An 18,016-nucleotide genomic window follows, 5' to 3' on the forward strand; every position below is an offset into this window, starting at 1 on the left:
AGGATGAACTAGAATTCAATCGGGCAGACAGGTCAGTTAAGGGTCAGACATTAATAGATGGTGGAATGGGGATAGATGGGAGGGGTGGGGGTTATGGCAGATGACAAGAAGGCTCCCATGTTACAAAACAACCAATTGAAATTATAGTTCTATTTGTACTGATAAAAAAAGATATGCAAAACACAAGAGCAAAATGTAATAATACATAAACGTGTTTGTTCAAAGGTGGCAGAAGTCTGCCAAGCAAAAAAGGTCAGTTAGTGCATGAATCGAAGTATGATTTAATTGGTTTTGCTGAATCCTAGTTTCATTCTTCACATGACTGGCCTATTAATATTCCTGGCTATGTACTCATTCAGAGTGGGGTAAAAAAGGAAATGTGATGGTGTCTGTCTCTGAGAGAAGTGATCTCAAATTGAGATCACTTCCTGGCTATGCACTTATTCAGAGAGGCAGGGTAAAAGGAAAGGTGGTCGCATCTGTCTCTTTGTTAGAAGGGATCTCAATGAGTGTGAACTAGGACCTTGTTAATGTAGAGTGTAATGAGGCTGGGTGGAACTGCATATAGCTGTGCATAGTTCAAAGTTAAAGAGGAGGGCCGGTTTAAAAAAAAAATTAAAAGTCCGCAGCTGCAAACACTGTAGCTGCTGACTTTTAATAAGCACTTACCTGTCCAGGGCGACCGCGATGTCGGCCGCCCGAGGCCGACCCGTCCCTTGGCTCTCGGGTCCCGGCGCCGCCATTCTATGTAAGGAAAACAGGCAGTGGAGCCTTGCGGCTTCACTGACCGTTTCCTACTGCACATGCACGAGTCACGCAGCTCCCAGAACACAGCGCGACCCATTACCCAGAAGACAATGCGACGAGGAGAGAAGAAATAAGATCTCCGCAGAGGAGGAATAGGCAGATTAGGATGATGTGCCTAGCAACAGGCATTTCTGGTAAGTTAAAAAAAATATATATATTTCATTTTTTTTAATGATTTTTTTCAAATTTTTTTATGTATTATTTTTTTCAGGGTGGCCCTCCACTTTAATTATTGGAGTTTGTTATAGGCCACCCAATATTAATGAAGAGGGGGAGACTCAGCTCCTTGCACAGATTGAAAGGGCTGTAAGGGCTGAGATGGTGAAAATAACAGGGGGATTTAACTACCCTTGTGTAGCGGATGACATTTTGGATAAAGTGTCCTACAGGTGTAAATTTAGTTTTTGCCTCAGAAAAGTAGGGGTTCTGAGGGTTAATTATGTAGGTTGACTTTGACATCAATTTGGCTGGGCTATGTTGGAAGTTCTGCTTGGTCATGTGTGTAGTGAGGTGCACATGACAAGCCAGAACCATGCCTGGTTGGATGTTTTAGGTATCAGCTTTCTCTGAACTAATCAGTGGGTGTGTCGGGCCTCACTGAGGACTCTGGGAAGGGGTACTTAAGATGTTGGGGGTCACATATTAAGGAGAGGAGTTTGTGAGGCCCATGTGGTCTGTTCTGGTTCCAGGACTGGGGTAGCCCCATGAGGGGTCCCGGTCACGGGGTGTCTGACATCCCACAACATGCTTCTGCTGGTTACCCCCAATAGACCCATCTGGTCTCGGGTAGGGACCCGTCTGTTCCTGAGTCTCGGAACCAGCTGGTCCGAGGCGCCGTAACTGAGGGAGGATTCAAGATGTCTTGGTGTGCTCTGGGCTTGGAGAGGCGCCACAGCTCGTTTAAGTGACCGGGGGAGGACTCTTCAGAGGAGGGCCAACAAGTGGCATCCTGAGAAGTGCCTGGTTACTGAGTTGGGAAGGACATTGACAAATCCACACTTTTTCCAGTACTATTAAGGAGACAGAGAACATTCCAGGTACTGAGGTAAAAGGTTCCTGTTCACTCTTAGTTACAACTTGTACACGTTCATAGGATTGTTTCAAGTTTTGAATCAACGTGCGGATTTCCACGATCTCTGGCTAGAGATCTATTCAGCCTTGAAGTGTCCAGCTGTGAGTGACTACTCTATGGGTGGAATTAGAGACTTTGATATATCTGCAGTTCACCCGTGCCCTCTGTTTCCATATGAGACTGTGTTATTGGATGTTATCACTACGAAATAAAACCTTTCAAAAGGACTTTATTGGTGTCAGCGTCCAAGTTGTTGGGTATCAACCCTGGGAACCCCTAGACGTGGAAGAACAAGCCAATTGGAGGTACCCGGTAAGCCCATTAAGTCAAGGCCGCCCTACAAAGGGTTATGGCAGCTACACTTATATTGACTGAAACAATGGCACTGCTGGAGAAGTTAAAGGGTAAAAAAATGTATAAACATATTACAACACAATTTTATGGTACAGTTCAAAGAGGCCCCGACTACCAATGCTGCCCTGTTGGACCTTGTAATGTCAAACTATGCAAAGTGTATTACTATTGTTCACATAAAAGAACATCTGGGTAAAGGTGACCATAACATGATTTACGAAAACAGAAGAGAAATGGATTCGCGACTTTACATGAGGCATGTCTTTCTTGTTAAAAATTAATGAATGAAGTACTTAATTATAAAAAGCTTAAATGTCACAATCCCCAATGAGCAGTTCATAAAATTATAATGTATTGAAGTTTAATAAGTTGACAAATAAATATGATATATAATCCAAATATTATAAAAATATAAAATGCATAAGGTATACAAAGATAACCATAATTAATATAATAATAATAACATATTTAATATTGATCATAAATGGACATGATTGGTACAAACAGAAGCTACGAATATAGTTAACATGTGAATCAAAACATAATTATCATAATAAATACAAGCAGTACATAATATAAAAAGAAAAACAAATTCATAATTGTAGACAAGCTTGATTTGGCACCCATGATTTAATTTAATGTCAGCTTTAAGCAAACACTTAACTTTAAGAGAGCAAATATTTCAAGAATGAGGGCTGCTCTCGAAGTCTTGGACTAGGAGGGAATATTGGCACTGGTGAACACAGAACGGAAATGGGAATTATTTAAAGCCAAAGTACATTTTCATGGACAACGAGTTTAAAAGGCTAAAAATAAAACCTATGTGGCTCACATCCAAAGTTAAAAAAGCCATACATAATAAGAAAAACTTTTAAAAGTATAAAAATGAAGGAACACTATCATTGTTTAAATGTTAAAGTGTTACAAAGAATATAACAGATTATGCAAAAAGGAAATAAAGGACGCAAAAAAGCAAAACCAACGACAGAGTGCAAAATATAGTAGGACAAACCCCCAAATAATTATTCAAATATATTAATAGTAAAAAGGTCAGGTCTGAGCATGTAGGCCATTTACAAAATAATCTGCAGTGGGTGACTGGGGACAAAGAGAAAGCTAATTTATTAAATATCTCTCATGTCCATAATGGGGATGTTATTGACACAGCCCCAAATGATCCATTATTGCTAAAAATTTGTAAGGTTCAGACATATTTAGACAAAATAATCATGAATAAAGCACCAGGACTAAGCATGCGCCGAACACCCCCCGGTTCAGTTCACACCAGAAAATGCGAACAGGAAAAAAACTCAAATGAACACACGAACATCATTAAAGTCTGCACGTGGCTGGCTGGGGGTTGTATGCGCCCCCCCCCCCCCCCCCGCCGGTCACGATGATCGGATTCAATCAGGAACTGATCAATCCCCAGGCCCAGGCCAATAAAATCTGGCCTGGACCTGGTGATTGCTCCTGGCGAATGAGATCCTTCCCCTGTCGTGTAAGTGTATACACTGCTAGGGGAAGTGATGTCATCTCTCCTCGTGTCGGTCTTTTCGTTCCAGACCGTGAGGAGAGAGCATCAAACAGTGAGTTGCACCAATGCTACACTGACACCAGGTCACATAGACACACAATTCATCCCCTGATCACTCCCCCAGTTAACCCCTTCACCACCTGTGTCACATAGCACAACAATTAGATTTCTGTACTGGTATCATTAGTGACAAATATTAGTGTTAGTGTAATTAGTCTTAGGCCCAGATAGGACTCGGGACCCCTCTAACACCCCCAAAAAAGGTTTAACCCCTTGATTACCCCCTGTCACCTGTGATTACAGTATAAGTGTCACGGGTGACGCAGTTTAGCTTGTTTATTTTTTATAGCGTCAGGGCACCCGCCCCATTTTAACCAATAAAGGTTTAACCCCTGATTACCTGGCGGTTGATCAAAATTAGATTTTAGCATCAGATAGGGTCTGCATCACCCCAGGCAGCGTCTTATTAGTGCCAATACTGCTAACATCCACGCATGCACCATATGCCTCCCTTAGTAGTATAGTGCCTGAACAGATCAATATATGCTCAGATCTATACTAGCATCCCCAGCAGTTTATGGTTCCCAAAAATGCAGTGTTAGCGCGATCAGCCCAGATACCTGCTAGCACCTGCATTTAGCCCCTCCACCCAGCAAAGCCCAGCCCACCCAAGTGCAGTATCAATCGATCACTGTCACTTACAAAACATAACATACTTAACTGCAGTGTTTGCACAGTCAGGCCTGATCCTTGTGAATGTTAACAGTTTTTTGGTAGTGTTTGAATCAGTCGCTAACAGTCAGGAGATTTTTTACCTGTGAGTCTCACTACTGTACCAGTAAATTTAGAAACCAAAATGTCAAATTGAAGGTACAGTAGTGAAGAGGCCTACACGTTTCTGAGCATGACAGATAGTGAAGAGGAAGTCACTCATCTGTCAGATTCAGGCTCAAAATATGAACCTGTAGACAGCAGCGGCACCCTGACAGATGGCTCTGATGACAGAGTTGTGGTCCTTGCCAAGGTCAGGCGTACCACGCCCGATCTTCTTCTGCTGTTGTTGAGGTGCAAGAACCCTAGGTCCCTTGTATGGAGCAGAGAGCCAGTACTAGTGCCACTATTTCTTCTGGTGAACTGGCCAGCACCAGCGGCCTAGTACCTCCTGGTCATACATCCAGCATTGCAGTAACACTTGGTGACGTGGCGAGTCCTTTAAGTGCAGTTCAAGCTGGCGAGGTGGCAAGCACAAGTAGTGTCCTGCTGTCACCAAGAAGAAGACAAACACAGGCCTGTCAAGCCCATAGTGCCCTTCCTGCTGCATTCGTCAATCCTAATTGGGAGCCTATACTTCCCCCCTTCACTATCCATTCCGGAATTCAGGTGTAAACATTTGATTTTACATCACTTGATTTTTATTCGCTGTTTTTCACCGAAGATCTCTATAGATCTATTGTGGACCAAAGCAATTTGTATTCTGGTCAATTCATCGCTGCTAATCCCCAGCTGACCCTTGCCAGAGATTGTAAACCAATTACGGCTTTGAAATTTAAGACCTTCTTGGGCCTATCTCTCCTCATGGGCATAACTAAATAGAGTGAGTTGCGGTCATATTGGTCCACTGACCCAATTTACCATATGCCCGTGTTCTCTGACTCCATGACCAGGACACGATACGAGCAGATCTTGCAGTTCATGCACTTCAATGACAATGAACTGTCATCCTCGGGGTGACCCTGGATTTGATCGGCTCTACAAAATTCGGCCCCTCGTAAACCACTTCAACCAACATTTTGCAGCCTTGTTTACTCCCGATCAAGTTGTCTGCATTGATGAGTGCCTGATTACGTTTTCTGGCCGCTTGTCTATCAAACAGTATCTTCCCAGCAAGTGTGCCAGATCCGGGGTCAAGATGTATGAGCTCTGTTACAGGGCCAAAGGCTATACATATAGATTTATGGTTTACGAGGGAAGAGATAGTCATGTGGAACTACCCAGACTACATAGGAGCACTGGTAAGATAATGGGGGACTTGGTGTCACCCTTATTCGGAAAGGGGTACAACTTCTACATGGACAATTATTACACAAGCGACTCCACTTTTTAGTCACCTTTTTGATTATGGAATTGGCACATGTGGCATTGTGCGATCTTATCGCCGGAACTTCCCCCAATGGCTTGTAGATTCCTGACTTAGATGGGGAAGAGTGCCTGATTGAGGTGTAATAATTTGTTAGCAGTGAAGTGGTGGGATTCATGAAATGTTTTCATTCTGTCCTCGCTTCACGCAGACACGGCAGTCCAAATTCCTACGGTGACTGGTGTTGTGGAGAAACCCCTCTGTGTCCACGAATACAACCTTAACATGGGAGGGGTGGACCTCAATGACCAGTTGTTAATGACATACCTAATTGCGGTAAGGCCAGACGCTGGTACAAAAAAGTGTCTGTTTATTTATTTCAATTGGCTTTGCTGAACGCTTTTGTGCTATACAAAGCTTCAGGACAGACTGGACCCTTCCTTAAATTCCAGGAAGAGATTGTCATAGCCCTTCTGTTTCCAGACTGTGCTCTTGCCCAACTTCCCAATCCAAATGCAGTGAGCCGGCTGCATGAGTGGCATTTTCCTTTTGTCTTCCCTGGTACTCCTACCCAAAGAAATCTTCAAAAAAGATATTGTGTCTGCAGAAAAGGTGCATTTAGGTATGACACCCGCTTTTATTGTCCCTCCTGTCCTGACCAACATGGTCTCTGCATTGGTGAATGTATCAAACGCTACCATACGCTAGGGAGGAGGTGGAATCCTTATGGGTAGAGCTCCAAAGGGATGAATCTAAGGGGAAAATATTACTGGGAGTATGCTATAGGCCTCCTAATCTGAGGGATGAGGGGGAGATGGATCTCCTATCACAAGTTGAATTAGCAGCAAGGATGGGAAGTGTTATCATAATGGGGGATTTTAATTACCGTATATACTCGAGTATAAGCCGAGATTTTCAGCCTCTTTTTTGAGGCTGAAAGTGCCCCCTCGGCTTATACTCGAGTCACCGCTGTCTGACTGCTCGATCAGCGTATCGAGCAGACAGACGGCGGACATTAAAATTCAAAAGCCGCGCCTCCTTCTCCGCCTCCGCCTGTGATAGGCGGAACACTGAATTTCCCAGCAGTCAGTGTTCCGCCTATCACGGACATCCGTTCATTCTCATACTACGGAGTATGAGAGGATGTCCGTGATAGGCGGAACACAGGCTGCTGGGAAATTGAGTGTTCCGCCTATCACAGGCGGAGGACGGAGGCGCAGCTTTTGAATCGTAGAATGGCCGCCGAGAAGAGCGGCGATCCATCGGCACGACACGGGACGGAGGAGGCACGGGACAGAGGAGGCACGGGACACCGGAAGGCACGGGACACCGGAAGGCACGGGACAGAGGAGGCACGGGACAGAGGAGGCTCGGGACGACGGCGGCTCGGGACGGAGGCTTGGGACACAGGTAGGCTGGACACACACACAAGGCTGCACGGACACACACACACACACACACACACACACACACACACACACACACACACAGGGATGGATGGATGGATGGATACACACACACACACACACACACACACACACAGGGATGGATGGATGGATGAATACACACACACACACACACACACACACACAGGGATGGATGGATACACACACAGGGATGGATGGACGGACACACAGGGATGGATGGATGGATGGATGGATGGACACACACACAGGGATGGATGGACGGACACACACACAGGGATGGACGGACACACAGGGATGGACAGCCATGTCTCACCCTCGGCTTATACACGAGTCAATAAGTTTTCCAGTTTTTTGGGGGTAAATTGGGGGCCTCGGCTTATATTCGGGTCGGCCTATACTCGAGTATATACGGTATCCAGACTTAGACTGGGTGGAGGAAATCACACATTTGTCTAAGGCTCGTCAGTTCCTAAATGTTTTGCAGGACAATTTCATAGTTCAGATGGTAGAAGCACCAACTAGAAATAAAGCGTTACTGGATCTACTGCTTACCAACAATACAGACCTGATCACAGATGTAGAAATACGGGGCAATTTAGGAAATTTTGCGATCACAGGTCAATTTACTTCAGTATAAATCACACAAATAGGAAACATAAGGAGAATACAAAGATACCTAATTTCAAAAGAGCCAACTTCCCTAAACTATGAACCTTGTTATAAGGCATGAATTGGGATAAAATCTTAGGAACAAAGAACATGGAGGAGAGATGGGTTTGCTTTAAGAGCATATTTAAAAAGGACCTTAGCCAATGCATCCCATTGGAAAAAAGCAAACAAAAGTCCTGGGTGGCTTAACTCTTAACTGTAAAAATGCATATAAAAGCAAAGGAGAAGGCCTTCAAAAAATACAAGGTTGAGGGATCATCATCAGCATTCAGACTTTATAAAGAATGCAGCAAGAAATTTAAGGGTGGACTTAGGGTGGCATGAAAGACATATAGCAGAGGAGAGTGAAAAAAATTCCAAGAAATTATTTAAGTATGGAAACAGTAAAAAAGGGAGGACAGACCATATTGGCCCCATAAAGAATGAGGAAGGACATCTAGTTACAAAGGATGGGGAAATGGTGAAGGTATTGAATTTATTCTTCTCCTCAGTCTTCACGAGGGAATCGGGGGGGCTTCAGTAACCAAAACTGTAGCATTTATCCTTATGACACATCACAGGAAGCACCTCCATGGTTAACAGAGGACAGAATTAAAATTAGACTTGGCAAACTTAACATTAATAAATCACCAGGACCAGATGGCTTGCATCCGAGGGTACTTAGGGAACTCAGTCAAGTAATTGCCAGACCATTGTTCCTTATTTTTACTGACAGTCTACTGACTGGAATAGTACCAGGTCATTGGAGAAAAAACAATGTAGCACCAATATTTAAAAAGGGCCCAAAATACATCCCTGGGAATTACAGACCAGTTAGCCTAACATCAATAGTATGCAGTCTCTTGGAGGGGATGATAAGGGACTATATACAAGATTTTAGTAATGAGAACGGTTTCATTAGCAGTAATCAGCATGGATTAATGAAGAATCATTCTTGCCAAACCAATTTATTAACCTTCAATTCGGAAGGTAGTTGCCATCTAGATAAAGGAAAGCTCATAGACGTGATGTATCTGGGTTTTTCAAAAGTATTTGACACATTTCCCCACAAAATAAGGTCCGTTGGCACGGACCATAGGGTGAGCACATGGATTGAAAACTGGCTACAAAGGTGAGTTCAGAGGGTGGGGAGAACCTCTGGGGGAATCTAGGATTGAAAGGGACCTGGGAGTTCTAGTAGATGATAGGCTCAGCAATGGCATGCAATGCCAAGCTGCTGCTAATAAAGCAAACAGAATATTGGCATACATTAAAAAGGTATCAACTCCAGAGATAAAACAATAATTCTTCCGTTCTACAGAACTCTGGTCTGGCCACAACTGGAGTATGCTGTCCAGTTCTGGGCACCGGTCCTCAGGAAGGATGTTGTCAGGAAAGGTTGGCTGGGGTCAGTGGTCCGTCACCTGTCTGTGCGCGCCTGCAGGGTGCCTGGGTGTGTTCGTGCGGGTGTGCGCGTTCGCGGTCGCGCTGGTGTGCGCGTTTGCGCGCACGGTTAGCGGCGCCAGGCGGCCTATTTGAATCCAGTTCTCCCTTCAGATCTTGCTGCTTGATCTAAAGTGTTCCTGAGACTATTGCTTGAATCTGATATGTTTGTGTATTGACCCGGCCTGATCTGTGACCTTCCCTGCCTTCTGCCTGCCTCTGACCTCCGGCTTGTCTATGACTCTGCACCTGTCTCATCCTCTGGTCCATCCGTGCTCATCCGTTACTGACCCGGCCTGTTCAACGTTCCCGCCTCTGCCTGCTGCATCTGTTCCTGTACTGGCTGTCTGGTTTGACGCGGCTTGCCCAACTCTTCTGCGTGCCTCCCCCTGAGTGATCCACCTGTTCATGTTGGTCTCCTGCTGTCTACTGGTTCCTGTCCGCTGCCACTGGGACCTTCTTGTCCAGCTACAGTTCCTGAAGTCAGCCTGATCCATCCTCCGGCTGTTGATCCTGCCAGGCACTCGTGCTACCTTTGACTCCCGTGCCTCCTGTCACCACCATCAGGGGCCGTGAGTCGGGGACGCAAGAGAGGTCTCCTTCTGCATTCCAGGCTTACCACTAGGTACGTGACAGATGTACTGGAAATGGAGTGAGTACAAAGATGGGAAACTAAGCTAACAAAGATTAAATTGAATAAATTAGTTATGAGGAAATGTTGCAAGCACTGAACTTATTCTCTCTGGAGAAGAGACACTTGAGAGGGGATATGATTTCAATTTATAAATACTGTACTGTGACCCCACAATAGGGATACAACTTTTTTTTGCGGAAGGGAGACATGTGGCCACTCATTAATATTAGAAGAAAAGAGGTTTAATCTCAAACTACGTAGAGGATTCTTTACTGTAAGAGTGGCAAAGATGTGGAATTTCCTTCCACATGCGGTGGTCTCAGTGGGGAGCATTGATAGTTTAAAAAAATTATTAGATAAGCACCTGAACGACCGCAACATACAGGGATATACAATGTAATACTGACATATAATCACACACCAACGTTGGACTTGATGGACTTATGTCTTTTTTCAACCTCACATACTATGTATGTAACAAATCTCTCCAAAGGTCTGTAAAAAGACAATGTGTATTGTGGGGGAACTTTGGAGGGATCTGTGTGCTGTCAATTCCAGCTGTCAAATACATTTTCCAGAAATGTAAAACCTCTTTTCCTTCATAATCATTATTATAAATTATTATACATTATACAGGATTTATATAGCGCCAATAGTTTGTTTAGCGCTTTATAATGTAGAGGCGGACAGCACAAATACAATACCGTAGGGCTTACAGTCTAAAGAGGGGGTGGTACAAAAGGTAATAGCTGCAGGGCATGAGCTGATGGATTTGGCTCATATACATTTCTGAGGTGGAGGTGGGATAGGTTTCCCTGAATATGTGAGGTGGACAGGCTAGAGACTGACTGGATATACTGGAGCAGGGAGTTCCAGAGGATGGAATATCATTGCTAAAAAGTCACAGCTGCATGGATTTTATAATATTTTTTTTTGCATTAGTACATGTTTCCCAGGACAGTATTAGAAATTACCCCCACAGAACGTCCGATTAATAAACATATAACTAATAGTAGTAATACTGCTGTACTGTACTCAGAGAGGTGATTGAATAGCAAAGAAAATACTCTTCTGGAAATTTCCCATTTCTGAAATTATTTCTTTCACCCCACTCATTTATTTAACTTTACATTTTTTTTTATTTTTTTTTAGACAAGTAGCTCTCTCCAGTGATGCCAACACACCAGGCAAACATGAACTGATGCTGAGCATCCTGGGAAAAAAAAACATGTTTGGAGCTTCTACACTAGGCTACTGTTTCTAATAGTCCAGGTTGTATAATGTTTTAAAAGTTGTATACCTTTAATCAGATCCAAATTTTTATTAGAGTAAAATGGAATTAGCTTTTCATTGATGTGAATATTCCTGTATTCTGTCCAGTGCCATCACTCTTGGTGGCAGAGGTTATATAGATTATTACAATATAATCAGCACAGTGGTGTAGTGGGTAGCACTCTTACCTAGCAGTAATGCCGCGTACACACGTATCAGACTATCCGGCGGACTTAGCCTGGCAGACAAACCGCCGGACTGTCCGCCAGACTTTCCACCAGACTTTCCGAATGAGCTACCTGCCCACACACGGCACTTTTGTGCTGGACTAGGTCCGGCGGACTAAATCCGCCGGACTATCCGCGGTACTTTTGAAATGAACGGACTCGCCCACACACATGGAGGAAAGCCTGTTGATTTTGGGCGTGGCTCCAGGTAGCCAGGAACAGCGAAGGAGGCGTCGCTGGCACCGTCACCTGGTATGGACTTAAAGGGGAATCCCTACGCTGAAAAAACGACGTGGGGTCCCCCCAGGTCCATATAAGACCCTTATCCGAGCACGCTACCTGGCCGGCCAGGAAAGAGGGTGTGGACGAGTGAGCGCCCCCCTCCTGAGCCGTACCAGGCCACGTGCCCTCAACATTGGGGGTGCCTTGGGGAAGGGGGGGCCGCCCGGCCCCCCACCCCAAAGCACCTTGTCCCCATGTTGATGAGGACAAGGGCCTCTTCCTGACAACCCTGGCCGTTGGTTGTTGGGGTCTGCTGGCGTGGGGCTTATCAAAATCCGTGAGCCCCCTTTAATAAGGGGGCCCCTGGATCCCGGTCCCCCACCCTATGTGAATGAGTATGGGGTACAATGTACCCCTACCCATTCACCTGTGAAAAAAATGTAAAAAAACACAACACACAAGGGTTAAAATAGTTTATTGCACAGCTCCGGGGGTCTTCTTTCATCTTCGAGGGTCTTCTCGCCGGACTCCTCCGCTATCTTCTGCCCTTTTACTGCTAGCTCTTTTACTAGCGGAGGAGCCCGGCTTTCTTTTCCACCGCCGATCTCTTCTTCCGACTTCGGGGGTCTTGTCCCCCTCTTCGGTTCTTCTTGCTGGGCCACCGCGCCTTCTTCTAGCTCTTTTACAAGCTGTCGCCACTGTCTTCTGGCCTTCTGTTCTTCTCTTATCTTCTCTTCTTCTCTTCTTGAGCTGTTGCCTCGTCGCTGTCTCTGGTCACAATGACAGGGACGTGGCGTGCGGCGACTTATATAGGGACATCGCCAGATGATGTCCCCGTCCATTATGATGTCACAGTCCCAGCTTTCCCACTGGATTGTTTGATCGCGTGTACGGGGCTTATGAAGGGTTGCTGGTTCAAATCCCACCTACAACACTACCTGCCTGAAGTTTGCGTGTTCTCCCTGTGCCCGTGTGGGTTTCCTCCCACACTCCAAAGACATACTGGTAGGTCAATTGGTCCTAGTATATGAATGTGAGTTAGGGACCTTAGATTGTAAGCTCCTTGAGGGTAGGGACTGCTGTGAATGTTCAATGTATATGTAAAGTGCTGCATAAATTGGCAGTGCTATATAATAATAGAATCAAATCAAGTTTACCACAAACAGAAAATATGGATTTTGACTGATTGCTCATTAACTATATAAGCATTTATATTTTAGGATATAACACACATTTGTTTACAGACCACATGTCCATCTCAATCAGAATGCAAAAAAAAACAATTTATAATTTTTTTTACTGTATTTTGGCACTTAGCTGTTAAACCTGCTAAGAAATAGTATGATATAATACTGTAAATGGTAAATGGTGCACACAAAGCTGTGATATACAAGACACAATGAAAGCATTGAAGATGTGTTTTTTTTTTTCATCTGTCATACAACAGAAGGTTCTTTAAAGGAAGGATTCAATCACAACTGAGAAATATTTTCAAGTTGTATAGCATACTTGTAAAAGCTTAACAGTATAAATGAAAGCTTCATTCAAATTGCTGTAAAAGCAGTGTGTCATTCATTTAAATATTTAACTTGAAAATGTAATTGCCTGTGACAATATACTTGATAAGTTAGTGTTCATCCATCAAGACCAATGTTCCAATGCTATGTCTGAATCTTGAATTGATGTGTACCACTCTTTTTACCTTGGTAAATGTAATAATTAATCTCTTGTGGTTTGCTGTCACTTGGTCAGACTCACAAGTAGTTCTACAACAAAATGCAGACACCACTGTGTACTGCTGGTATCATTTTATACAGCAGGGAAACAGTATATATGGCTCAACAAAATGCTTTTTTTTTTTTTTTAATAAAGTGGACCCCTGAAAGGCAAGTAGTTTTATCCTGTTCTCTTAATCTGTTTTTTAATGCAGTGTTTACTTGGAGAGTGACAGTCCCAGTGTGACTCTGACAACAGGCAGTAAAGAATGGCATCCACAAGGTGACTATTCCATGTGTGAGTGAGAGTCCACTTCCTCCAATTTGTGAGGGTAGTGAGCAGGGCCGCTGATAGAAATCATGGGGCCCCGTACAGCATACCTGACTGGTCCCTCCTTCAGCCCGCCCTGTCCCAGCCCCTCCCCAGACCCTGCTTTGAAACAAAGTGCAGGTTTGTCTACAAGTGATAGGCATGGCTGGCACTGTCTGCAGCACATTACGGCATTGGCGGCACTGTCTGTAGCACATTACGGCATTGGCGGCACTGTCTGCAGCACATTACGGCATTGGCAGCATGGGTGACACTGTCTGCCGCCAATGACATATTGTGCTGCAGACAGTGCCACCCATGCCGCCAATGGCATAATGCCATTGGCAGCATGGATGGCACTGTCTCTGCAGGCATCACATGCGTTATGACATTAGCGTCATGGGTGGCACTGTCTTCAGCACAATATGGCATTGGCAGCATAGGTGGCACTGTCTGCAGGCGGCACATGTCTTATGGGCCATAACGCATGTGCTACCTGCAGACAGTGCCACCAATGCCATATTCTGCTGCAGACAATGCCACCCATGCTGCTAATACCATAATGTATATATGCTGCTGCATCAGTAGTAGATCTTGAATTCCCCCCCAAGCAAGCACACACCTGTGTCATTTTTAGCTGGGCTCCATGAGGCACTTCTTCCCAGATCCTGCTGCTGCCTGGACTGGAGTGTCCAACTGTCCACAAATGATTCCATTCAGATGCGATCATGTCAATGATGCCAGCTACTTATTTTTTGTGTTCTGCCACCGCCGCTCGCCTCACTGGCACTTCTCGCAAGAGGAGGGGGAGGAATCACTCCACGGCGCCAAGGGGGACGGCATGATAGAGGACGCACTGGCTGGGACTTGAGCCACAGCCAGCATGAAGAGCGGGGTCAGAAGGGGTATTCTTCCGCACCCGAAATAGAGGAAATAGTCCCTCCCCTGCCGCCACCTAGTCTGCAGATAGCTATCTGCACACAAAAAAAAAAAGTAAAAATAACCAGGGGGTGGTGGTTGAGCCGGATCGGCCATGGCTGGAGGATTTTTTTTTTTATATTATTTATCTGCTCAGCTTGCCTGGGCCCCCCTGCTGGCCAGGCCCAGTACAACAGGGCCAGTCGTACTGGCCTATCAGCGGCCCTGGTAGTGAGAGATGCAACTTGTGAATGGATGGGGACACAAACAGATTCAGCTGAGGCAAGCCCTGTACTTAAGTTATATGGGCAAGATCTTTCCAAGAAGAACCCATTCCTTGGAGACAAAAATACCTGGTGTGACAGTACCCCTCAATACTTTGGGTACCTGGAAGGTGCAATGCCTGTAGCTACTAAAAATGTATTTCCATCAAAGCCATGATCAGCTCCACCTCTCTCAGGAACCTGCCATCAGTTCCCCTTTGTCTCTGAATGTATGAAACTCCTGCTGCATTTTACCCATGCAGATTAACCAGTCAAGTCAGAATTTGAGGAGACAGTGCACTTAATGCTATCCTAGTAACATGCACAAATCCGGAATATTGCTGCACTTCTTGGTATCTTTATTGAACTATTAATATTTGTAGTGCCGCTCTAAGCAAAAAAGGAAGTATATATAGTCCTGCTCCTACTCAGGAATGAAATGCTGGCAAAAATATTACCGACCAATAGTGTATAGCATACTTGAAACACATTTTTACACAATGTTTTACAACAAACAAATATCATACATGCTTTTCTTCTCATTTTCACCATACAGCATATTTTATTATTTCACTCACTACTCATCTGTTTTTTATTTTTTCTTCAAAATCATCACTACATTACCTTTCTTTATGATCATCATTTCATTTTTATTCTCTTTATTGCACTAAAAGATTTTTCATTATTAATCCTCATTTTACATTTTCAATTTTGCATTACTTTTCAGCATTATTCCTCAACACTCACTATTCCTTTTTTACCTTCCTCTCATATAGTTTCATAGTTAGTTAGGTTGAATAAAGACACCAGTCCATCCAGTTCAACCTGAGTGAGTGTCTACAATTGTCCCTATCTCCGTACATTGCACACTCACGTCAGTCCCTACCCTCAAGGAGCCCACAATCATATACTAGGGCCAATTTTGTACAGAAGCCAATTAACCTACCTTCATGTCTTTGGATTGTGGGAGGAAACCGGAGTACCCAAAGGAAACCCACGCAGGCACAGGGAGAACATGCAAACTCCAGGCTGGTAGTGTCATGGTTGGGATTTTAACCAATGACCCTTCTTACTGCTAGGTGAGAGTGCTAACCACCACACCACTGTGCTTAGCTTTTCTTTCAGTTTCCAATGCAATTCCCCTATTTTTCATTTATTCACCTCGCCTTAATCCCTTGCACATGTTTGCCTTCTCATTTGTATGGCCATGCATATGTTCTTCCATCCTGCCTCTGCCATTTACCTCTATTACTAAGCCCTGGTGGGTGGGGCGAAACATGTCAGAGGCCATGGCGTATGCAGTGGAGCAAGACTGAGGCAAGCTTATACATGTTAACCACATAGGGTTGAGCAGCAATTTTTTCAAGTTTGGTATCTTTATTGAAGCATTGTGCCAAATTCAGTGCTTGCTCAAACCTGATACCATACGCTAATTATTACATTATTATCAAGAATAGAGTGTTTAGCTAGAGTTCCCTTATTCACATTTCTGTGTAGACATTACCTATAAGGTTATCTTTTCTTATTAGGATTTTTTTTTTTGTAGCTTTTGTCTTCAATGTTGTTTTTAAGAAATACTTTTTTTAAAGATTTTACATTTTTAATGGGGGGGGGGGGGGGGTAGAATATTTGCTTTTTTTTTTTTAAGTGAATATTTTCATTTTAGCCTTATCATCATACTCCTGCACATTTATTTCTTTACATACACCTTGTAAGAATATGGACTCGTTTTTAAAAACAAACAAACATGCCCTACTTACCTCCATGGTGCAGTTCGTTTTTCACAGAGTGACCCTTATCCTCCTCTTCTGGGGTCCCTCAGCGGCGCTGGTGGCTTCCCCTGCATCAAGTGTCCACATTGGAGAAGCGCTCTCCTTGGTGGACACCCGTGTGGGCGTGCTTCCGAGTCCCGCATCTGTGTCCATTCACACAGAATGCAGGACTCGGCCCTACCCCCTGGCACCACGTCATTGGATTTGATTGACAGCAGCAATAGCTGCACTGCTAAAAATCTATCCAATCAGGACATGAGACACCAGGTAGAGCTGGTCAGGTAAGTAAAACGGGGACTGCAGCAAAACAGAAGGTTTTTCACCTTAATGCATAGAATGCATTAAGGTGAAAAACCATGAGGGTTTACAACCCCTTTAAGACTTCTTTTCAACCAGATCTTCTATGGTTTCTCTGTGTATGCATATATAAATAAGGTACTAATGCGCACAACCCCAAATAATCAAACCTTAACTAAAATAAACTAATATAAAAAAGTATTATTAAGGGAAGCTGCTAACATAAATAATGCTCTCCACACTATCTAGTAAGATGTAAAAAAGGTATGTAGCGCTGCCTTTTAAAATAAACCACCTATTAAGTGACACAAATCAATAACTCTGCATATATATGTACATAAATGTGCGATTATAAAAACACTGTGCATCTATAAACGTGCAAACACAATAGTGTAAGATATCACAAAAGTGCAAAATCGCATGTATCAGGAGTGATAAATCCAAATGACATAAAATGTGCAAATATTGCAAAAAATATGTGACTACTACACAATGCAAAAATAGCTAAAAAGAAAGAAAAGCAAAAAAGATCCATGTGCAATACAAGTGTTCAAAAAAGTTCCAGTGCTATTCAGTAGCTCAATACCCAAAAGTGACTGTTTATCTAATGGTCATGCAGTGTTGTCACAGATGCAGACATGCTTCACAAAAAAAGAGAGATGCTCCACCAGTGCACCCCCCGTTTCCCCCAGCCTCTCACCTCAATACGAGACCCCTCAGGGTCAAACACACTTGTGGGGGAAATTGCTGGTTTCGCTTCTTATAGATGATTCGTTCAGCCTCACATTCAAATCACAATACCACCGATCATGGGGAAAAGAAAGGGGACTCTCATGTGTAGAATTGTAAACTTTAATAGAAATACATAAAATCCACACTCACATTTAAAAACGGAATCTTGCGCTTGTAAACAAGGGAACTTCCGGTCTCGGCCACGACCGGAAGTGACGACCGTGACACCTGGCTCCTCCCTGATGCGTTGCGTCACAGACATGTGACTTTTTAAAAAAATTTCTCTGCG

This window comes from Lithobates pipiens, unplaced genomic scaffold (genome assembly GCF_037356315.1).
Source record: "Lithobates pipiens isolate NorthernLeopardFrog02 unplaced genomic scaffold, aLitPip1_a1.2 Scaffold_13, whole genome shotgun sequence".
Taxonomy (NCBI): Eukaryota; Metazoa; Chordata; class Amphibia; order Anura; family Ranidae; genus Lithobates; species Lithobates pipiens.